Source organism: Microtus oregoni, unplaced genomic scaffold (assembly GCF_018167655.1).
Source record: "Microtus oregoni isolate MIOR12 unplaced genomic scaffold, Mior012 000015F_ref0000493, whole genome shotgun sequence".
Taxonomy (NCBI): domain Eukaryota; kingdom Metazoa; phylum Chordata; class Mammalia; order Rodentia; family Cricetidae; genus Microtus; species Microtus oregoni.
This window is the reverse complement of record NW_024543074.1, coordinates 36,300,341-36,325,319: the sequence shown is the minus strand read 5'-3', so window position 1 is coordinate 36,325,319 and position 24,979 is coordinate 36,300,341. Positions and strand designations below refer to the sequence as shown.

Sequence of the window (24,979 nt, the reverse complement as noted above, 5' to 3'; positions counted from 1 at the left end):
CCATAAGACGCTGATGGTGTTGGTTCAAATCCCTGCTTTAAGAACAATGGTCTGAAGTGTGGAGAGGGTCTCTCGCACTCCTCCCCCCTCCTCCCCCCTCCTCCCCCCTCCTCCCTCTTCCTCTCTTTCTCGCTCTCTCTCTCTCTCCTCTCTCCGCCCCCCCTCCCCTTGATGAGATGCTCCATCATCGAGGGTCCATCAGTGGAGGTTGAGCCGGTGAGAACACATGGGATGCTGCAGGAAAGACCCCCCCTCACCGAGGACCGCCGAGGCTTCTGGACTACATCTCCCAGGAAGCCTCGCGCCGGCACGCGCGCTCCCCCTGGAGGGGTCCATCAGGAATGCGCCGGCGGGCTCCCTGGGACCTTCACAGTAGCATCGGTGAGCGCGGATAGCCGCGACAGCTGTGGGCTGCGGTGGCTCGAGAGTCCGGTGCGAGTGAACCACAGCGGGTGAGTTGGGGTATGGGCCGCCCGCTCCTCTATTCCTGAGCTGCCTTGTCTCAGGTCTAGCGGGCAAGACGCGAGTGCAGGAGTCCTAGCTCGAAGATGCGGGGTGCCCCTCTGGGAAGACGCGCTGCGGTCCTGGGTACCCGGGTGGCGGGCAGCGCCGGGATCGCGCTGCAGGTGGGGACTGCAGGTGGCCGGCCCTCCCTTCCGTTTTGGCGCAGTATCCTGGTACGGGGGCCAGGTGGCTTGGGCAGCTGTGGCCCTGGGAAGTCCCCTGCCTCCGGGACAAGTGCGTGCGTGCCGGCAGGACATTGGTGCCCCCGAGTGCGCTTCCATAGAGCCGCTGCGACCTGCTCAGGTGATTGTCCAGAGCTCGGGCTGCGGGTCTCTAGGACGCCTGGGAGCGCAGGGAACTGTGTGGATGCTGGTGCGTGTCCCCGCAGTATGCAGCCTGGCCGAGCGCAACAGTGCCGGTCTCTTTTTCTTAATACCCACGGAACAAAATTAGTTTTATATGGTTATTTTTTTAACAAGTTTGACTGAATATATTAGTTTGATTTTTGTGGGAGCTTCATAAGTCAACAAGCAAGTTTATATAATAAGCAGTATACGCTTTGAAAAAAAAAATCCCGTGAAGGTGCTCTTCCTTGCCCTCTATCGGATGAATTATGTCGGACTGGTTGACATGGGTATCCATTAGTAACTGCGGTGGCTGGAGGCAAGAGATAAAGTGTTTTTGAGTGAAGTCACGACCGAACCCTTCTCATCAATTTTTGGTTTCATAAGATTTGGTTATCCGGTTTCAAACACTGTTTATTCAACGTTTAAGACCTCCGGAGATGGAGGGTGGGGGCAGAGGTTTGTCAATTCTAATTCCCTAGTCTAAGGGAAATAGTTTTGCATGATTAACTCAAAGTCATCAAGTTTGTTTGTTGATTATTTTGATGCGGGGTCTCGCTAATTATCTCTGGATGGCCTAGGTCTCACACTGCGCTTATTTTGTTTTTGTTTTTGAGAAAGTGTCTCCCTAGGAAGTTCTGACTGGTCTGGAATTGCAATGTGGCCCAGACTGGACTTAAAAGTGCTCCCTCCTTCCACTTCCTGAGCGCTGGAAGGAGTGAGCCACCACACTTGACCAAAGAGCATTTTTAGAGCTGGCACGGTGGCCTCTCTCAAGCCTGCTTCGGTTTTAGTGCTAGTTTTAAAGCTGGTGTGTGGATGCGCCAGGTGGATAACGTTCTTGTTTCTTAAGAAGCACCATAGGACATTTTTTTTTTTGTCCTGTTTGGTTTTAGAGAAGTGTGTTCCCCTGACTTTTCTGTAAGTGTACTCTATTGTATTAAAGTGTTTTTCTATTCATACCTGATTCATATCCCATGCTTTTGTACAGCATGTATTGATATGACCATGTAAGATTTCCTTCTTAAAAAAATCTCTAATGCATTATTATTCTGCTGGATAGTCTCACCAGAACCCTGTAATTCTGACTCTTTGGAGCTATGTATAGTAGCTCATGCCTGTAATCCCAGCATGAGTTTGAGGCCAGCTTGTGCTCCATGGCAAGATCCTGTCTCAAAAAAAATGACAATAACAACCAAACAAAAAACCCAACATCCATCCCCCCAACAACAATAAAATACCACCTTGAATGCATGTTTGGTTTGTTTGCTAGATCGAAAAGCTGGCATTTTCCTTAGGGGTAGGTAGGTGGCATTGCTATGAACGTTCCTCCTGCCGTGTAATTATGTTTGTGCTGTTCACACCGATCCGGCTGGGGACTTCCTATCATTTTCTTTGGAACAGAAGAATGATCTGTTCCTTGAAGTCTGGCATGAACTGCCTGCAGACCTCCTGGGCTGCCACTGGGTGCATTAGGAAGCTGATACCACCCATAACCATTGATTTTTCACAGCTTTCCTGTTGCTTCAGTCATTTTAATACCCTTCATTGTCTCAGGAAACCGTTAGCATTACTGATAATCAATACATGTTAGCATCTGGTACCTATTCACTTTGAGAAGGTAAACTCATGTATATATGATGTTACTATTCTTCTTAATACTAATGCTTTGAGGCGTCTTTTTTTTTTTTTTTGGTTTTTCGAGACAGGGTTTCTCTGTGGCTTTGGAGCCTGTCCTGGAACTAGCTCTGTAGACCAGGCTGGTCTCGAACTCACAGAGATCCGCCTGCCTCTGCCTCCCGAGTGCTGGGATTAAAGGCGTGCGCCACCATCGCCCAGCCACCATCGCCCAGCATTAAGTATACTTTTTAAAATCTCGTTCAGTCATGATAAACTGTGTTGATGATCTCTGAGAATACCTTTATTTTGTGTGTGTATTCTTGGACTTGGGTTTCCCCATGTTTCTTTATTTAAATTAATTCCGAGTGTGTGTGTGTGTGCTTGTGCGGCTTGTGTACGTGTTACCAGTTTTTTTTAATATTTATTTATTATTATGTTTACAATATTCTGTCTGTGTATAGTGTTACCAGTTTTGAAAGATTTTGTAGCTGGGAGATTTGGGGATCTCCAGGCTACCATATCAGTGAAGGGAGAGGAGGCAAAAAGATACTTTTTTTTTTTTTTTTTTTTGCTTTTTCGAGACAGGGTTTCTCTGTGGTTTTGGAGCCTGTCCTGGAACTAGTTCTTGTAGACCAGGCTGGTCTTGAACTCACAGAGATCTGCCTGCCTCTGCCTCCCAAGTGCTGGGATTAAAGGCGTGCGCTACTATCGCCCGGCATAAAAAGATACATTTTGTGGTGTAGTGAACTGGGAGTTTGTGACCTTCAACCTGTTTTTAGGCACCTGCTTTGCCAGTGTTGACATTGTCGTCCACCCATCTTGAAAATGAAACTGGAAGCTCCAGACCCCAGGACTGTCACTCTTTCTGTCTCTGTGACCAGGCTTCGGTATTTCACATGATAGCTGGTTTTCAGGGACAGGGGTATTTTATTTTAACACGATTTCCTAAGGACTCCATGTTGTATCACGTGCCTGTCGCGGTTTCCTTCCTTTTGCAGGCTAGTGTTCCGTTCTCTGTGTATGCCCACGGCACTCATCTTCTGGTCATGTGTCTGCTCTTGTCGGTGGATACATGCTGCGTTCACATTTCAGGGACTGTCAGTGACCATGGGAGCACGGTCTCTCTTCAAGGATCTGTTTTCTATTCTTTTGCGAAATGAATACATGTAGAAGTTGGAATAACTAGCTTATTCATTAATTGATTTTTTGAAGTTTTTTTGGGAATTCACCAAACCGTTTTCCATAAATTTTCCTTTTACCCTCCTGTGACTCTCATGTCCTTCCTCTCTTGACACAGCCATCTTGACAGATACATATTTTTACTTTTCAATAGGCAGCTTTTGCCTTATATTTTATTCATTTCTTTTGTATGTGTACATATTTGTGTGCGTAGGTGTGTGTGTGTGTGTGTGTGTGTGTGTGTGTGAATGTGGATGCTCATGTGGAAGCCGAGGACAGCTAGTGAGAGTTAGTTACCTGCCTCTGTCACGCGTGTCCCAGGGAGATGACTCGGGTCAGCAGGCTTAGCTGCAGGTGCCTTTACTCCCTGGGCTCTGCTCTAAACCACCAGTGTTTATTTAGACTGTTGATATTTTGGGCTTACTGCTACTGTCTTATTTTTTTCTGTTCTTTATTCTTGTTTATTGCTAGTCTCCATTCCTCTCCCCCCACTTTTTGCTTGATTGAGGTTTTGTTTGTTTTTATTTTATTTTGAGGCAGAACCTCACTATGTTGTGAACCTCGCGGAAATTCATAAATACTGGGATTAAAGTACATGTACCACCACACCTGGATGGATTGAGTTCTATTCCATTTTTATCTGACTCAAGACTTGAAAGTTAAATATATTTTTCTACTCTATATACAGTTATGTACCCAGGTATTTTGTGACAGTTGCTCTTTGGGATGCAAACATAAAGGCATGCAAACTATAAATGTATAGTTCAATGAATTTTAATAACCAGAACCAGCCCTTGAATAAGAAACGACTTTCTCTATGACCTTGAGTCTTTCTCATTCTGTGAGCATTTTGGGGTAAAGGAGGTACAGCTTCCCACTGCATCTCAGCAGCCCGAGGAATTCTAGAGTTAGAGACCTGAACTCAGGTTCACATCAACATTTGTGGTTTTGTTACCAAAAAATAATTTCAGGACTAGCCTTGGATATTTTATTAAAGATGCTTTATATGGGCTGAGGCATGAGAAACAGGAAAGTGAGACACACCCAGGTCTGGCTGTGGCTTCAGGGAGCAGAGAGCCCTGCTCACTGTTTTTACAAGTCATAGCTAGGATTTTGATGAGTTTGCAGTTTCTGTCCTATCACTGTGTGGTTCCTGGGGGGCACCTGACAGGATTACAGTTGATAAGATTAAAGTCTAGTCCACTGGGATGCAGGAAGGCAAGATGTCTTCACATAAACAAGGTGAAATCTTGTTTGAGAGCCTTTGGCGGTGGCTGGGGAAGGGTGATGCCCTACCCAGTGCCCTATGCATTCAGGCCTCAGCCTTTGGCAGCCTTTACCATAGGTGTCTGTCTTTGTGTTGGGATTCTTGCTTCTCAGCTGCCGAGGGGTTTTTTTATTCTGGCTCCAAGGTGACAAGCTGCTTCCTCATGACCTCAGGCAGCTCATCACGAAGGATAGCCACTGTTTTGATTTCTAATACATCGTTGAGTTTTGCCTGCTCTTCCATTTTGTGTTAATGGAAACAGATCATCTGTGTTCTTCTGTGCCCGACTGCTTCCCACCAGCATTACCCTTTGTGAGGATTGCCCATGTTTGTTGGAGAAATTGAGGTTTGTGCCGGGCGGTGGTGGCGCACGCCTTTAATCCCAGCACTCGGGAGGCAGAGGCAGGCGGATCTCTGTGAGTTCGAGACCAGCCTGGTCTACAGAGCTAGTTCCAGGACAGGCTCCAAAACCACAGAGAAACCCTGTCTCGAAAAACCAAAAAAAAAAAAAAAAAAAAAAAAAAAAAAAAAAGAAATTGAGGTTTGTTTGTTCTTATTGCTGTTATATTGCTGCATTGACTTTTCCTAGAGAGACTCAAACATATATTCACCCTAGATAGGGCCCCAGTGACGGACCACAGTACAACTCCGCTAGAAGTTCCCCTTGGGGCACCAGTGAGTTTATCTTGCTTCCTTATAGTGAGGGGTTGCTTACAGGCGTGTAGGTGCCACCAAAGCAGCTGGACCGTGCTAAGCTCCGCTCCACCTCAGGGATGCTGCCTAACAGATCCCCGATTTCAGCTCAGCTTCCACTTGACAATCATTGCAGCAGGAGGAGGGCAGGAAGGAGGGATAGCTGGACTTCTCAGAGAGGGTCCATGACCTTCCTTTCCTCCATCCAAACAGAATCTGAAGATTTCCATTACAGTTACCATAGACCTGGCTGTTCCTGTACTATTTTGCTCAGGTGTTGCCATGGCTACCAGGACATGTTATTCTCTGTACATATAGAAGAAAAAGGCCTACTACATATGTGTGTAACACATCTGTAAAATAAATAGCCATTTTTACCATGATTGATGTGGGTTGATTGTAGTTTTGGACGATTACAAACAGCGATGCTATGAACATCCCAGTACTTGCTCTGTTGGATGCGTACATGGATTTCTGTTGAGCACTAATGAATCTAGGAGTCTAACTGCTCAGTGTGAATATGGCCGGTCAGTGCCCCCACCCATCCCCATCCCTCATAACACTAACCAAGCCTCCAGCGCTGGGACTCCAGTACTGCTGGCCTAATACTGTCAGAGTTCAACAGTGGTTGTGGCTAGAACATAGGTGAACATGCTGTGTCTTTGCCCAGTGTCAGGTTTTATTGAATAACAATAAATTTCATAGTGTGGCAGTGTCACTAGCAGGGGTGTGCCAGATACTCACACTTTCCTGATAGCCCTGGCTGAGCCAACCAGGTTCTTTATTTCCATTCTTTAAAAAAATACTTTTTGTTATATTTTATTTATTTGCATGACTGTGTGTGAAGGTCACAGAACATCTTGTGAGAGTCAGCTCTCTCCTGCTACTGTTTATGTCCTTGAGATCAAGCTCAGATGGTCAGGCTTAGTGACAAGCACTTTTACCCAGTTGGCCCTATTATTGCCGGCCCTCATCTTTTTTTTTTTTTTTTTAAGATTTATTTATTATGTATACAATGGTCTGCCTGCATGTGTCCCTGTCTAGAGGTTGGCACCAGATCCTATTACCGGTGGTTGTGAGCCACCATATGGTTGCTGGGAATTGAACTCAGGACCTCTGGAAGAGCAGTCAATGCTCTTAACCACTGAGCCATCTCTCCAGCTCCCCCCCCCCCTTTTTTAAATTACTTTTGTTTTGGGAAAAGATCTTCACCAACCCCACATAGGACAGAGGGATGATCTCTAAAATATAAAAAGAACTCAAGAAATTGGACATCAAAAGAAGAAATCATCCAATAAAAATAATGGGGTACAGACCTAAACAGAGAACTCTCAACAGAGGAGTCTAAAATGGCTGAAAGACACTTAAGGAAATGCTCAACATTGTTAGCCATCAGAGAAATACAAATCAAAACAACTCTGAGATTCCATCTTATACCTGTAAGAATGGCCAAGATCAAAAACACTGATGACAACTTATATTGTAGACAATGTGGGGAAAAGGGAACACTTCCACATTGTTGGTGGGAATGCAAGCTTACAGCCCCTTTGGATATCACAAGGCGATTTCTCAGAAAATTAGGAAACAACCTTCCTTAAGACCCATTAATACCACTTTTAGGTATATATCCAAAGGATGCTCATTCGTACCACAAGGACATGTGCTCAACTATGTTCATAGCAGCATTGTTTGTCATAGTCAGAACTTGGAAACAACCTAAATGCCCCTCAACTGAAGAATGGATAAGGAATATGCGGTACATTTACACAATGGAGTACTACACAGCAGAAAAAAATAGTGACATCTTGAAATTTGCAGGCAAATGGATGGAGCTAGAAAACGTAATATTGAGCGAGGTAACCCAGACCCAGAAAGACAAATATCATATGTACCTACTCATAAGTGGCTTTTAGACATAAAACAAAGAAAAACCAGCCTATAATTAACAATTCCAGAGAACCTAAACAACAAAGAGGACCCTAAGAGAGATATACATGGATCTAATCTACATAGGAAGTAGAAAAAGACAAGATCTCCTGAGTAAATTAGGAGCGTGGGGACTATGGGAGAGGGTGGAAGGGGAGGGGAGAAGGGAGGGGAGTGGGGAAAATATAGTTCAATAAAAACAATAAAAAAAGTTAAAAAAGAACCTCCCAAAAATTACTTTTGTTTTATTTTATGTATATTGTTGTTTTACCTGCATGTATGTCTGTGCATCTCATGCAAACTTGGTGCCCATGGAGGCCAGCAGAAGGTGTTGGCTCCACTGGGACTGGAGGTACAGATGGTTGCAAGTCTCCATGTGGGGGCTGGGAATGAACCTTAGTCCCCTGGAAGAGCAACCAGTATTCTTAACTGCTGAGCCATCTCTCCAGTCCCCTAGCTGAAGCTCCCGGACAGTGGGGAGTCCTTTGTTGGACCCTTGATACACCCACTGAGTGGTCAGATGATGGGTCCCAAAGGAGCCATTGCTCTTACAGTGCTGGGTGTGGTGGTGAGGCTGACATGGGATTGCTTGCGCCCGGGAATTCAAGGCCAGTAGGTGCCACATCGATTTTTCTGCCCCCCCCCCAATTCAAAACAACATCAACAAAATCCAAAACAAAGTCCCAGAACACATGTAGACATACAATCAAACAAAACAAAAACAGAACAGAAAAACCAACAGTGTGTGTGGGGATGTAGCTCAGTGGTAGAGTACTTTGGGAAACCCTGGGTTCCTTCCCTAATGTGATAAATCAACCTTAAGCAAACCCCCAAAGCAAAATGTGATGACTCTTAGTGTTTGAGATCTTTGAGGTTTTAAAAAACCCCATTAATGAAAAGCCATTAATTTATTAATTATAGAAGCAGCTTAGATTTTAAACCAGGCTGAGACCTCTTTGAAACGCTGTAAAAGGGTCCTGGTTTTTAGAGGGTTAATTGCTAACATAGTGTTTCCACATCATTGCTTTCGCCTCTCAGGACTGCTTTATTGTCCACACATTTGTGTGTGACATGACTAGTTCTATGACCTTAGTGTACACACACACACACACACACACACACACACACACACACGCCCCACCTGATGCCGTCAGCCTCTTCCTTTACATTCTGCTCATTTCCTTGTATGTTTAAAACAGCTTTTCTTCTAACTTTGGATTTCTCAGCAACCGCTAACTGTACTTGCTGAGATAAATTTTCTTGGCGTCCCCTAAAATCATATAGGTATGTAAAGCAGGGCTCTCGTGGTCATCTGGTTTTCTGACGACAAAGAGAATATTCTTAGATTTCGGGACAGTGACTCTGGTAACCTTTGTGAACTGGCCAGTCTCGGCATTGCTGTCTTTGCCTTCCTTTCACGCTGACTCCATTTTTCTTCTCGGATTTTGGCTGCTTCCCACTGGACTCATGTGGAATCTTGTTCCTTGTGCCTTGGTACTGAATCGTCACTGTCGGATTCTGTTTCGAACCAGAGTGGAGAACACAGAGCCAAGATGTCTGGGGAAGAATTCAAGCGACAGCACCTTATGTTTGAATGTGAGGATTCTTGTTTCCTGCCTGTTCCATTTGCTGTAGCTTCATCTCAAAATTGCTGACTTATTGTATGCTGTTGAGTGGGATTGCGCTTGGGATGTCTGGTGAACTGTGGGTGGCTCAAGCTTTGGGGAACGATTCTAACACCCTGAGCAAGCTCAGCTCCTGTTTCTGGGGGACTGGGTGATTGGATTCTATCCTTGTCTCTTTCTACGCATTCAGAGCCTGGCTGGTACTATTTCCCACTGCCTGAACCTCCTCCCAAGCTCATGGTGTGGTTTGGTGGTTTGCTTGATGGTCTGGTTCTGAGTACTCTTGACATTGCTGGAATTCCTTAGGCATTTAAGTTGGCCACTGACACAGGTTCCTGTTTTCTAGGCTTATTATTGATTGAGTGTTTTAAAAATAATACTTCTGTTCTTCCAGGTAATGTGAAGCCACTTGAAAGGCAGAAGAATATGCTTGGTTCTTTTGTCTTGAATTTATTTCTCCTGTGAGCCAAGGCCACCTGCAGATTTGGTGATTCACCGTAGCTCACAAGACTCAGAGTGGTTGTACTTGGGTTCAGTACAAGGTCACGAAGGAACCTTAAACGGGGAGCTCTGTCTGGAGACCAGGGGCTAGTTCCCAAGAGTCTTCTCCTCACATAAGAGGTGCTTAGCTCCCCCGCAGGGGGCTGTGAAGTTGTGTCTGCCAAGGAGAATCACTCCACATTCATTTTTAAGGGAGGGCTTTTCTGGGGATTGGTCATGTCGACACAACACATTCTAGCCCAGAAGAAAGCTGCATATTCAGCATAAACCAGGGGCTACAAAAACTTGCCTTTGTTGTGGGGAATGCCCCTTTAATCACTGAGAGGCAGAATCAGATGGATCTCTGTGAGTCTGAGGCCAGCCTGGTCTACATAGTGAGTTCCAGGCCAGCCTGAGATAAATAGATAGACCTGTCTCAAAAAACAAAAGCCCCTGAAACAAAACTCTTATGCTCTTACCAGATAGGATGGTGAGAACTGTATGTTTCCATAAGCCATACAAGGGTCAACTGTGCCTTTATTTCTTTATTTTTTAAATTGCATACAGTGTAATAAATTTCCAGCCGGGCGGTGGTGGCGCACGCCTTTAATCCCAGCACTCGGGAGGCAGAGGCAGGCGGATCTCAGTGAGTTCGAGACCAGCCTGGTCTACAAGAGCTAGTTCCAGGACAAGCTCCAAAAAACCACAGAGAAACCCTGTCTCGAAAAACAAAAACAAAATAAATAAAAATTTCCACCCTGCACCCCATCCTCGTTTAAACCCTGCTGCTTCCTTATCTCTCTTTGACTTTCATGCCATTTTAGTTCTCTTACCCTTGCCACTTCCCCCCTTCAGGCCCCTTTATACGTTCCTGGATTTCACCCAACCTCCACTTGTTCCCGATAAGTATATAAAAACAAGAAGCTAGGGTCCATCTATGAAAGAGGACACACAGTGTTTGCCTTTCTGTGCCTGAATCACCTCAATTAATATATTCTCTAGTTCCACCTATTTCCCTGCATGTTTTATAAGTGCCTTTTCCTTTACAGAGAGTAGAATCACATTGCATATGTGTACCACAGTTTCCTTATCTGTTCATCAGCTGGGGACCCTGAGGCTGGGTCCACTTCCTAGTTGGTGTGACTAGAATGGCTGGGACATGCACGTGTCTTTGTGGTGGGATAGAGAGTTCGTAGGGTATATACCCGGGAGGTATAGCTGGGCTGTATGGTAGGTTTTAGCTTTAGAAGAGCTTTAATTTGATGAGTGTTTCGTCTGCACATATATCTGTGTGCACCATCTGCATGCCTGGTGCCCACAGAGACCAGATGAGAGTGTTGAGTTCCCTAGAATTAGAATTACTGTGGTTGTGAGCCACCATGTAGACTTTGCATATTGAACCCTGGTCCTTTGGGGGAGCAACCAGTGTTCTTAACTGGTGAGCCTTTTCTCCAGCCCCTGGTTTTTCGGGTTTTTTGTTTGTTTGTTTGGTTGAGGGGGAAGCCTCTGCTCAGGTTTTCACAGTGACCACACCAGCTAGCATTCCTACCAACAGTGAAGAAGGAAGGTTTCCCATCTTCCTACACCCTTGGCATCATCTGTTGTTTCTTTTCTTTGATGATACCTACTTTGTCTTTTAAGGATCCTTTAAAGGACAGTAGGCTCGGGCCCTACTGTGTTAACTTTTCTGCAAAAATTCACTCCTATTTTCTTCAAAGAAACATGGAGACCACATGCTTGGGAATGAATTCTGGCGGACGATCAAGTGTTTTTCACCCTCTCCCAGAAAAACATTAGTAACTCTTTAGGTATAAACACTAATACTTGCAAATCTTAGCGCCTGCGTTGGGGAGAAACTCTGCTAGAACACTTACCTCTCGTGTGTGAGGAACTGTGTTTGATCCCCAGCACCAAGGAAAAGCAAAGCAAGACATGAAGTGATTAAAGAATGATTTCTTGACTCAGGAAGAGATTCTATAGTGTGGCATGTGTTGTACGGAGCACACAAGAACCAACATTTAAAACAATCTCTCCCTTTTTTACCCATGGTCTCTTCAATAACCTCACCCAACACAGATTCCGCAGCTTTGGCCGTATCTGTGCCATAGTTTGATTACCCCTAGCCTTTATCATGGTCTCTACTTGCCCACACTTTGATACCTGTCTCTGGTCATGTGGCATCTCCCCTTTTTGCTTCTGGTTGTATTAGATCCATCGTATCTGATTGCCATCCACACTGGGAATCCTTGAGGACTGAGCAGCCATACCTCTTGAAAGCTGGACTGATCAGTTGAGGGCTTCCCTGTGGCCTTGATGTATGGAAGAAACATTCTCCAGTAATAGCCTGGGATTGGGTCTTTGGTAACTTTCCCTCGAGGCCCTGATGTACAGAGGAAGAATACTGTTCCTTCTCTAAAACCAGGCACATGCTTGGCAAAGTCAGTACTGGCCTGGAGCCAGGGCCTTGGGGGAGCTGTGGCTTCAGACCTGGAACCCTCAACTCTTTGGTTACCTGTCCCAAGGCTGCTTTGTTCTCAGTCTTTAATGTTCTTGAGACACATTGTGTTCCCCTTGCGCAACATTGTTTGATTAGCTTTCACTTCTGGCTCCATTGTTTGATCATTTCTGCTGACTGTCCCATTTCTCCTCTGGAAATAGTGTACAAGATGTTGTATCTTCTTAAGCTTGCTTGGCATAGACATAGCTTGTGCAAGACCTCCAAATTCCAAACTTATCTGTCTCCTTATCTTTTATCCCCTGGTCTTTTCTCTCAGGATCCTGTCAGTGAAGAACAGTCTGCTGGTCCAGGTCACATACCTAGCTACATGCCCTGTGTCTCTTTGGCTTACAGTTGGTGCTTGATGTTAATTGACAGAACAGCTAAAAGGAAGCAGGAAGCAGTACCCTCCCCATTCTGTCCCTTGTTTACACCTGATTTTTACTTTGTGCTGAGGGTGTAGATTTAAAGCCCTAAGCTGACATTGTCTGTGATGGTTGTCTGGGTTCTGTCTGCAGCAGATGTTATAATTAGATGTTTGAGTGTGAAAGGCTTCTTGAGGTCATTTAACTTAAGTATGGGCTTAGATTGTCTAATCATAATTTTAAAAATCAGTATATATTAATTGTACAGAGTAATGGTTTTCTCCTCCTTCCCTCCCTCCATTTCTTTTTTGAGACAGGAGCTTGACACGTAGGCCTGGCTGACCTGGAACTTGCTTTGGAAACCAGGCTGACTTTGAACTCATAGAGATCCAGCTTGCCTCTGCCTCTGGGATTAAAGTGCTCTTACTAAAGGTGTGTGCCACCACACACACCTCTGCCTCAGGTTTACAGCGATCCTCTTCCCTCTGCTGAGTGCTTGGGTTATAGGTGGATGACATTACAACAGGCTAAAGTCAGTTTTTTTTTTTTTCTGAGCAGGGTTTTTTCTTGTGTAGTCCTGATTGTCCTAGAACTAGCTCTGTAGACCAGGCTGGGTTCGAACTCACAGAGATCCACCTGCCTCTACCTCCCAAGTGCTTGGATTAAAGGTGTGCACCACTACCATCCAGCTAAAGTAATTTTTTCCAAAGAATTTTTAAATTACATTTATTTATTTGTGTGTGTGTGTGTGTGTGTGTGTGTGTGTGTCTGTGTGTCTGTGTCATGGCATGTGTGTAGAGATAAGAGGGCTACTATCGGAGTTGGTTCTCTTATTGGACCATGTGGGTTCCAGAGATTGAGCTCAGGTTTCAGGCTTGCTGGCAAATTCCTCCACCTGCTAAGCTATCTTGTTGACTCACGTAGCAGTTCCCATTGAGACATTTTCATGTATATAAAATACATAACTTGTTTTGATCATATTCTATTACTCTTTCTTATCCCCCCTTCACCCTGGTCCCCTTCTCCAACAGCCTCCTTTCTACTTAGGTGTCCCCTACCCCGCTGACCCAATTTGAGAGCAAGCATGAAACACTTGTCATCCTAAATTGGGCCTGCTTTACCTCACATGATGATGTCTAGTCTTCTTTCCCTTCCCCCTTCCCCTTTCCTTCTCCTACTCCCTCTTTCCCTCCCTCCCTTCTCCTTCTTTTCTTCCTTTTTTTCTTTTGTTTGTTTGTTTGTTTTTTGAGTCATGGTTTCCCTGTGTAGCCCTGACTGTCCTGAAAGTGCTTTGTAGATCAGGCTGGCCTCAGACTCAGAGATCTGCATGCTTCTGTCTCCCAAGTACTGGGATTAAAGGTGTTCTCCACCATTGCTGAGCTGATGGTCTTGAATTTCATACACTTTCTCTCAAACAATATGATTTCACTCCCCTCCCCCATACCACTTTTTAAAAAGTAACCAATTAGTACTCTGTTGTATGTATATACCACATTTGATGGATGACCCCCCCCCCCAGGCTGCATTTATGATTTGGCCATTGGGAATAGTGTCCCTGTTCACATCTGGGTACACAGATGTCCATACCAAATGTAGATTCAGGAGCGGTATGGATGGGTCCTATTGTCATTCCTGAACCTCCTTGCTAATTTCCTTACACTTCAGTAACGGTCTGTGTGGGCTCACTTCCCCTCACATCTTTGCTGATGTTGGTTGGTTACTTTTTGTTTCTCTGATGATAGTCGTTCTTATTGGGATGAGATGCAATTTCAATATAGGTTTTATTTGCATTTTTCTCAGGGCTAAAGTTAATAAACATGGTGAGACAAGATGGCTCAGCAGGTAAAGGGGCTTGCTGCAGAAGCCTGATGACTGAGTTTGATTCCCCAGAACTCACAAAGAAGGGGAAAATCAACTCCACAGTTGTCCTCTGACATGTGGATTGTGCACACATATGTCCCCATCATACACACACTTTCTCACAATAATAATGAATAAAATACAAGTTCTAAGCATTCTGGAAGATGATGAACACTTTCCCTGTATTTATTGGTGTTGTGTACTTACTCTCTTGAATTCAAAAGTGTCTGCTTAATTAGTTTACCCACTTACTAATTGGATTATTCATACTTCTGGGCGTTCTCTAAACCTAATATATAGGCTACATTTCTATTATATATGTTCTGGAAGTGTAGAAAAGACATCCTTTTGACCTACAGTACTGAGATACCAGCTATCCATGTATAGAAGTGTAAAACTAGGTCTCTTTCTATCACTCTGTACAAAAGTCAACTCAGAATGGACCAAAAGCCCTAAAGTAAAACATGAAATTTTTTTTTTTTTAATTTTAGACAGGGTCTCATTATGTAGTCCTGGCTGGCCTGAAACTTGCTGTTTAGACCAGGCTGGTCTCAGGTCTCAGCTCACAGAGATCCACCTGCCTCTGCCTCTCAAGTGCTGGGATTAAAGGCGTGCGCCATTATCCAGGCCTTCAAGACTTTCTAAACAGATCTCTAACAGCCCAAGAACTGACAAATACAATTGCATCAAATTAAAATGTTTAGCGGGCTTGGTGACACACGCTTTTAATGGGAGGCAGAGTTCAAGGCCAACTTGGTCTACATAGCAAGTTCCAGGATAGCCAGGGCTACATACATACATACCCTTTCTCAAACACACACACACACACACACACACACACACACACACACACACACACCTGCCACCACCAAAAAATAAACTGTTCCTGCACAGCAGAAGAATTAACAGAGTGAAGAGTCAGCCAACAGAATAGGAGGAAGTCTTTGTCATCTGACCTCTGATGGGATTAATATCAGCTTGACTTCCTGTCTCACTGTTCCGGGTGTTTAATTATAGACTGTCCCACCGGGATTTCAGACTGCAGACATGGTGAACTAAATGAATCCTATTCTTGGTCTCAGCAGTTTCCCCCCTTTTGTTTTGCTAGTTCCTTATTTATTGATTCATATGCTCATTCATTTTATTTCATTTTATCCATCTACCCATCCTTGTTCCCACTCCAGCCAACATTCTAATGTGTTTCATTTTTCATGTATACATTTTTCTTGCTTATATACTTAAAATAAGTTTTTTTTTGGGGGGGGGGTTGAGACAGGTTTTCTCTGTGCAACAGTCCTGGCTGTCCTGGAACTTGCTCTGTAGACCAGGCTGGCCTCGAACTTACAGAGCTCTGCCTGCCTCTGCCTCCTGAGTGCTGGGATTAAAGGTGTGTGCCGCCACCACCCGGTTTAAAATAAGTAATATTTATGTGCACATGTTTTTATTTATTTTCATGCACACACACATACACACGCAAGATCTCACTATGTAGCTCATAGCTCAAGTTGATCTGAAATTGAAGTATGTCTCCCAGGCATGCCTTGACTTTAATCCTTCTGCCTCAGCATTCAAGGCCCAGGATTACAGGTATAATGTTGAAGACTCTATCCCAGTTCTTCTAGCATTCCCCACCATGTCTGGTGTCACTCCCCACTCACCCTGTGACTTTGGGATTGCCTGGTCTCTGTATCCATCACTGTGGATGGACATTCAGATCGATTCCTACTCCCAGGTACCATAGAGGATGCTGAGTGAAACTTACACTGTCCCCTTAGGGATCTGTCTGCATGGGAACTGCTTTGGGAAAGAGCTGTGTTGCCTTGTCGTGGTATCTGCAGTGTACTCTTGTGTGTCCATAGGTTCTGCATTCAGAGGTTCAACCAACTGTAGATGAAAGACAAAACCCAAACCCAAACAAACAAACAACACCCCAAAACGTTAACACCAACAGCAACAAACCGTTAAGACATCCTATCTGTGTAGTTGTTCTTCCTTGGCATTATTCCCTAAACAGAATAATGTTTCCACAGCACTGCGTTATGCCAGGGATGATCAACAGTCTGACATAATTTTACATGAGGACTTGAGCATCTGTGATTCTTGGCATGTGTGTGGAGGGACAGGTGAGGAAGGAGAGGTCCCCTGTGGTGACTAAGGGATGACTGTGTTAATGTAGCCAGTTATGACACCTTGTTTTCCAGATGGCCTGCACCATGCTGCCTGCCCCCCAGTTCTGACACCTTGTTCTCCAAATGGCCTGCGCCATGCTACCTGTCCCCCAGTTCTGACACCTTGTTCTCCAGATGGCCCTCGCCATGTTATCTACTCCCCCAAAGCACACTTGGATTTTTCCTCCTCTTTTCTTGTTGCTAAGGTCAGGGTTATATACATACATACATACATACAAACATACATACACACACTCATGTAAACACATACATTGCTTTTGATGTTGAAGTATTTGCATATATAGGAGTTATCTTGGCGGCAGAAACCAAGTCTTGAAATTCATTTATGTTTCATGTGTACCATTTATTTACCGTCTGAAGGCAGTTTTCTACATTCTTAGGGCGTCTGTGTTTTGACTGTGATGTGCCATGTAAGATCCTCAGGCTTGGGGTTTCCCATGTGTGGCATCATGTCAGCCCTCGAAAAAAAAAGTTTGATGCTGGGTGTTGGTAGCACACTTTAATCCCAGCACTTGAATGTAGAAGCAGGCGAATCTGTGAGTTTGAGGCCAGCTGGGTCTACAGTGTGAGTTAGAAAACAGCCAGAGCTATACAGAAAAACCCTGTGTCAAAACAACACACACACACACACACACACACACACACGCAGAAAAACCCTGTGTCAAAACAACACACACACACAGAGAAAAACCCTGTGTCAAAACAACACACACACACACACACACACACACACACACACACAAAACCCCAAAACCTACCACCACCAAAAAACTCAACAAACAAACAACAACCATAAAACAACATAAAAAGAAATAAACTGTCTGGATTTTTAAGGTTTGTATTAGGGGTTTAAACCCTATGATATTCTGCTAATAAATACATAATAAATTCTCCACTATGTGGTAGGTGCTGAGATGAACATGAAAGATAAGACACAAATACTCTTAAGCTTAATGTCTGGGTCAGGAGACAGATGAGAGAACAGTTAGTTACAAAGAGGATGGCAAACCAGGACTGGGGACCACAGGGCTAGAAAGGTAAGAATTGTGAGCTGGGCGTGCCAGATAACCCTTCCTGGAAGCCCCTCTGAGTGTGGGGAGGAGCTTGTGGGGACAAAGCCAGGCCTTTTTTGTACTCCCCCCCCCCAGAAAGACCCCGCTGGATGGTGAGCTCAGGGTGTCTCAGGGGTTTGTGGTCTGGAGAAGGATTGGGATAAGATGCAACAGGGACAATAAATTGTCAGGAAGTGGGAGTGTGACAGACAGCCCTGACACGGGCTCCTGATCCTTACACAGCTGAGGCTGGGGATGACAGCTCCTTTGCTACTAAAGTGTGTCAGAGCATAAGACAACTCAAGCATTGCAACTCATTCACGATAAAACGTAACTGTGGGAGGAAGAGCAGAAGCCCACAAAAGTAAGGCACAGGCAAACTTTCCATACGCTGTGTGCACCCGGATCCTGAATAACAAACAGCAAAAGACTGTCAAAGGGTAAGAAGCCCGGACAACATCAATTGTAGGAATGCCAGAATATCTTAATGTTAGGATGCTTATTAGTTTACTACAGTGTCCTAATAAAGGGGGAAGTTTCGTAATTATCTCCGTAGGTGCTGGAAGGTGCTGGAAGGTGCTGGGTAGAACTTGTTCATCTCATTTCTGGCATCAGTTTGGAGTGTTCCCTGTCTTCTTACCTTTGACTTCTCATTATTTCCGTAACATTGCATTCTCTGTCCTTGTGCATCTGTTCTCATTGCCTACGTGTGGGCTAAGTACTCCTCCCCCAGGTCTGGCAGTGCTGTGTTCTGGTGTTTCCATACAGTTTCAGTTAGCCCAGCGCCCAGCATCTTCTCTCCATAGCAGCTCAGCCCTGCGGCAGGTCCTGGGGATACAGAGAAGATAGACAATGTGCCAGTTCTGCACCCCCCGAGTCTCCCTCCTACCCGTTTCTCTCTCCCCCACTCTCCCTTTTCCCTTCTCCTCCTCACTTTCTCTGGCCCTCTCTCACTCTCTCTCTTTTTCTTTCTTCCTCCCCTCCTCCCTCCATACTACCCCTCTCTCTCTCTTTCCCACAAACATCATTCTGTAGCCTCCTTTGTCAGCTGCCTTTGGTTAAGCAGTGGGAGGCACCTGTGGGAGTTTGGAACGTGCTGGAAGGGAGAGACCAGAACACTTCTTTCCTAATTTTTGCTTTGGACAGTGGTGCTGGGGTGGTCCCGGCTGCAGCTGTTGGACTCTGGCATCATCTCCCCACCCCCTTTTTCTTTGAGACAGGGTCTCACTAAGTCCCAGCTAGCCTGGCATTCACTGTTTAGGCTGGACTGCCCAGAACCTGCTTCTGCCTCCTTTGTATTGGGATTAAAGGTATGGGCTGTCACACCCGGTCCTCTAGCCTCTTAACTTTGCCCTCTGGACATACAGATGGTAGAGGGATCCTGCTGTGACAAGTCTCTAGGCTGGCTCACCCTGCTGCTGGTCTTCTCAGCCCTCCCCCAACCTTGAGATTAGTCACTGTGTTAAGTTCCCTCGACTAAACTGCTTCTCCTGGATGGTGCTCAAGAGGACAGCACTGGATGTTGCCTGCTGTCATCAAAGCCCCTCCATCTGTACTTACACTCTCATTGGAAAAACAGACATTGGAATGACTATGCTTTGTGTCCATTCAGGGCTTCTTCTTCTTTATGTGCCCACATATATGGGTGTATATAAACACACACACACACACGCACACATACACACACACATACACACACACAGACACACACACATACACACACATACACACACATACACACAATATACACACATACACACACATACACACACACGCACACATACACACACACGCACACATACACACACACACACACACACACACACACACACACACACACACACAGAGTCTAGAGTTCAACCCCAAGTGTCATTCCTTGGATTCTGTCTACCTTATTACCTACCCTGCACCTCAACTGCCACAGACAAAGTCTCTCACTAGCTTGAGGCTTTTTGCTTAGACTAGGCTGCTGACTAGTAAGTGCTGGGAACCCTCCTGTCTCCATCTCCCCAACCCTAGAAATTACAAACATGTGCCACTGTGCCTGACATTAGAAAGAATCTGGTATTTTTTTTTTTTATTTTCGAGACAGGATTTCTCTGTAGCTTTTTGGTTCCTGTCCTGGAACTAGCTCTTCTAGTCCAGGCTGGCCTCGAACTCACAGAGATCCGCCTGCCTCTGCCTCCCGAGTGCTGGGATTAAAGGCGTGCGCTACCACCGCCCGGCTAGAAAGAATCTGTTTTAGACTTGATTTCTTTTATGTGGATAGATGTTTCACCTGTGTGTGTATATATGCATACCATGTGCATGCCTGGTGCCTGCAGAGGTCAGAAGAAGGTGTCAGATCCCCCTGGGACTGGAGTTATGATTGCGAACCACCATTGCTGGGCCCCCGGCGAGAGCAATGTTCTCTCAACCCCTGAGCCATCTCTCCAGCCCCATGTTTTTGGCTTTTTGTAGAGGTTTGAGAATCAAACTCAGGTCTTCATGCTTGCACAGTGAGCCTTTTACTGTCCGAATTATATCCTCAGCTCTGTCCGTCCGTCTGTCTGTCTGTCTGTCTCTCTGTCTCTCTCTCTCAAAGTAGACTGTACTTTGGCATGGGAACTGGCCAGAATGGGTCAGTCCAAATGTGGACACAGACATGTACAGAGAGATGATGAGGTGGTGAGGGAGAAGATGCTATTCACAGGAAAAACAGGCATTAAAATGACTGCAGTTGTACCCACTCACTGGTCCCCCTTCTCTTCTTTTTCTTCTGTGTGTGTGTGTGTGTGTATGTGTGTGTGTGTATGTGTGTATATATGTGACTTACATGCATGCAAACAATGAAAAGGGGCTTGGAAATTCCCTCATGGCTCGCAGAAGGAGCCAGCATCAGCCTTCATGTCAGACTTCTGGCTTCCAGCGCTGAGAGAAAGGCATTTTCATAACCCTGGCCCCCAGGATTAGGTCCTTTGCTCTGGCAGCCCACCAAATGGATGCATCCACGTCCCCCACCGCTCAGCCCCTCATCATCCCATCCCTGTAGATTCCTTTACTCTGGACAGTCCTATAAATGGAATCAGGCCTTGTTCTCATCTGACGGGTTTCTTCACTTGGTTGAATAATTTGCGGGTTTCCCCGTGCTGTAGCATATAGCAGTATGCCATTGCTTCATACGGAAAGACAATAGTCTGGCATCTACCCCTGAGCTGCAGCCGCAGCCCTTGCATGTGGATGCAACACATGTTATTCGTCCATCATCGGTTGGCGGGCATTAATATTACCACGGTCAGCGCTCATGTATACACGGATTCTCACGTTTCTGAGTTTCTACCTGGAAGTGGAGGACCTGGGTCAGATGGGAACTCTTTAATTATTTGAAGACTGGCGGGCACATTTTCAGTGTGGCTGTATTGTTTCACAGTCCCATCAGAAGTGAATGATGGCTCTGCTTTTTGCCTGTCCCTGCCTACATGGGTATGATCCGACATTTCTCGCTGTCCTGGGGGATGTGCAGTGCTGCAGCAGTGCCTTGTGGTTTGCTGTTCCTTCCCTTCCTCCCTTATTTGCTAAAGAATTGCTGCACCTACCTAGCCTCTCAGAAACTGCAGACCCCACCACAGGCTAAATGTTATAATCATTTTGTTTTCTTTATTTCTTTCTTTCTTTCTTCCTTCCTTCCTTCCTTCCTTTCTTTTAAAAAATGTATTTATTTTTATTTTACATGCATGGGTGTTTTGCCTACATGTAAATGCACTAGATGTACACAGTACCCTAGGCGGCCAGAAGAGGGCATCAGATGCCCTGGAACTGGAGTTATAGATGGCTGTGAGCCTCCATTGGGTGCTGGGATCAGAACTCTGGTTCTCAGTAAGAGCAACAGCGCTCTCAACCACTAAGCTATCTCTCCAGCCTCTCTATTTCTTTTTTTAAAGATGGATTTTTATATACCCCAGGCTAGCCTCAAGCTCATGAAGCCAAGGCTGGCCTTGAACTCCTGTTCTTCTCTGCCTGTTGAATACTGAGGTTGCAGGCACATGGTCCATGCTCAGCCTAAGCTGTAAACTTTTCAAGTCCTTTGAGAGACTCCGCTTTGAGGTGTGTGCTCTTGGATAAGATGTCCTTTATCAAGTTGAGAAATGGCCCCTTTATCGCTCTTTTTCTCAAAATGTTTATCATGAATGGGTGTTGGATTTTTGTCAAGTGTACTGTCTTATTAGTGTGTATGCTGGGTGGGGGGATAAGGGGTTCAACCAGGACTTTGTTCACACCAAATGCGTTCCTTCCCCTGAACTGCACCCTTGTGGTCTGTCAAGTGATTTTTCTGGCATTAGTTGAGGTGATCATATGTATTACCATGTTTAACACGTTTGTATGGTCGATTATACCTATTGATTTTTAAATACTGACCCAACTCGACATATCTACAATAAACCCTGTTACATCGTGGTATGTAATTGTTTTATGTGCTGCTTACATTGGCTGATATTCTGTTATGGGATTTGCGGAGTTTCGTGTCACGTGTGTGAGGTCAATGGATGTGTTCATTTTTGTACGGTTCTTATCCAGTTCTAGCAGCATGGGACGCTAGCTGCATAAAATGAATCGCATACTCCCTTCTCTTCTGTTGTCTCAAGGAGTCTCAGCAGACAGCAAATTCTACCTTAAATGTGGTAGAATTTCTCAGTGAAACTCTTGGCTCAGAGGTTTCTTGAATGGGGTTTAAACTGTTTCAAGAGTTTAGTGTTCTAATAAAACTCTTGTTTTCTGAACATTTTTTTTCACAGAATACAAAGCACCTTGATGTAGTTACAAATCATTTGCTGTTGTTTTATTTGTTAGGGAAAGGCATAATTACTTTATGTGTCATTTGTAAGAATTTAAGGTTAGTGTTCCTATTTTTGAGCATTTAAATTATACTCTCAATGTCTTATATAGTTACAGGACTATCCAAGTCATCAAGTTGAGACATGCCAAGTGGCTTGCTGTGTTATCTTCTGGTATAGAGGACTTAGGATGTGTTTTTATTGTAACGGTAGCCCTTATCTTTTTTCTCTTTTAGAAGTTTTTCAATTTTATTGATCCTCAAAGAATGAACACTTTATCTCATTGATCTTCTGTTCTTCAATTTCATTTATTTATTTTAGTATTTTCTATTTGCTTTGGGTTTATTTAGCTCTTTTTTTTCTAGGTTCTTCAGGTGAGGGCTGGGGTTACTGTTTGAGAAGCCATCTTTTCTTTTTTTTTTAAATTTATTTATTTATTAAGGATTTCTGCCTCGTCCCCACAACCGCTTCCCATTTCCCTCCCCCTCCCCCAATCAAGTCCCCCCCCCTCATCTGCTCGAAGAGCAATCAGGGTTCCCTGACCTGTGGGAAGCCCAAGGACTGCCCACCTCTATCCAGGTCTCGTAAGGTGAGCATTCAAACTGCCTAGGCTCCCACAAAGCCAGTACGTGCAGTAGGATCAAAAACCCACTGCAATTGTTCTTGAATTCTCAGTATTCCTCATTGTCCGCTATGTTCAGCTAGTCCGGATTTATCCCATGCTTTTTCAGACCTAGGCCAGCTGGCCTTGGTGAGATCCCAATAGAACATCCCCATTGTCTTAGTGTGTGGGTGCACCCCTCGTGGTCCTGAGTTCCTTGCTCGTGCTCCGTCTCCTTCTGCTCCTGATTTGGACCTTGAGATTTCTGTCCGGTGCTCCCGTGTGGGTCTCTGTCTCTGTCTCCTTTCATCGCCTGATGAAGGTTAATATTCCTGAGGATGCCTATGTGTTTGTCTTTGGATTCACCTTATTTAGCTTCTCTAGGAACATGAATTATAGGCTCAATGTCCTTTATTTATGGCTAGAAACCAAATATGAGTGAGTACATCCCATTTTCCTCTTTTTGGGTCTGGCTTACCTCACTCAGGATAGTGTTTTCTATTTCCATCCATTTGTATGCAAAATTCAAGAAGTCCTTGTTTTTAACTGCTGAGTAATACTCTAATATGTATATATTCCATACTTTCTTCATCCATTCTTCCGTTGAAGGGCATCTAGGTTGTTTCCAGGTTCTGGCTATTACAAACAATGCTGCCATGAACATAGTTGAGCATATACTTTTGTTGTATGATAGGGCCTCTCTTGGGTAGAAGCCATCTTTTCTAATGCAAGCATACTGTATTGCATGTCTCTGTGTGGCTTTGACTGTGTCCCACACACTGATATGTGGTCTCTGGAAGTTTTCTTTGAAGTCTATTTTGTTATTAACTTAGCTATCCCGCTTTCTTCGTAAATAACGTAGGATATAACTAACCATTCTTTATTTCCATCCAGCCTCTGGCTGATATTTAAACTGAGTTTCTTATATACACTTTTTTCTTTTCTTTTTTCTTTTTTTTTATTTTTTTTTATTTATTTATTATGTATACAATATTCTGTCTGTATGCCTGAAGGCCAGAAGAGGGTGCCAGACCTCTTTACAGATGGTTGTGAGCCACCATGTGGTTGCTGGGAATTGAACTCAGGACCTTTGGAAGAGCTGGCAATGCTCTTAACCACTGAGCCATCTCTCCAGCCCTTTCTTTTCTTTTTTAAACCGCTTTGGTCAGCAGGCAGTTTCCCTCAGTGGCTTCATTGGTATGTGCCACCACACTTTATTTTCATCATTCCCCGCTTTCCCAGTGTGTTCCCTGCCCCACCAGCTACTTCCCGTTTTCTTTCTTGCTACACATAGCCCATCACCCTTGCTGTTTGATTCTGTACCAACCTTAAGGGATCTTCCTTCTCTCCTGGTCTGCTGTCTCGTTCATGCTTTGCGCATGCGCACACGCACACACACACACACACACACACACACACACACACACTCATATACAGAATTTAAACTCAATTTCCATGTATGAGAGAAAACGTGGTGTTTATTAAAACATTTTTTTTTTTTTTAGTTTTTCGAGACAGGGTTTCTCTGTAGCTTTGGAGCCTGTCCTGGCACTAGCTCTTGTAGACCAGGCTGGCCTCGAACTCACAGAGATCCGCCTGCCTCTGCCTCCCGAGTGCTGGGATTAAAGGCGTGCGCCACCACCGCCCGGCTTAAAACATGTTTTTTATTTTTTTTTTTTTTGAGACAGGGTTTCTCCACTTTGCCAATCGCTGTTTTTTTAGGTCATTTCCATGTACATAAATTGACAGTTCAGAGCTTGATTCTACCATTTCTTTAAATTTAAATACTTGCTTTTGGATTTCTGTTTTATGTTTATTTTCTTTTCCTATGAACTCTTTGGGTTTTTGTTTGTATCACTTGGTAGCCCGGCTGGCCTGGAACTCATTATGTATTTCAGGCTGGCCTCAGATTCAAAGATCTGCCTTCCTCTGCCTCCTGAGTGCCGGGATTAAAGCTGCCTGGTCC

At 44.7% G+C, this 24,979-nt stretch overlaps 1 protein-coding gene across 4 annotated transcripts in view; it reads left to right on the top strand.

The window, feature by feature from the left end:
• The first annotated feature begins 351 nt into the window (after positions 1-351).
• Positions 352-24,979, top strand: part of Specc1 (sperm antigen with calponin homology and coiled-coil domains 1) — a 267,140-nt gene continuing 242,512 nt past the window's right edge. For 3 of the 4 annotated variants that reach the window (XM_041664024.1, XM_041664026.1, XM_041664028.1), the window contains exon 1: positions 352-452. The gene's annotated coding sequence lies outside the window, so the exon portion shown is untranslated. Of the gene's footprint in view, positions 453-9,065; positions 9,130-24,979 lie in introns of those variants that run through there. The other variant, XM_041664025.1, reaches the window with a different exon arrangement.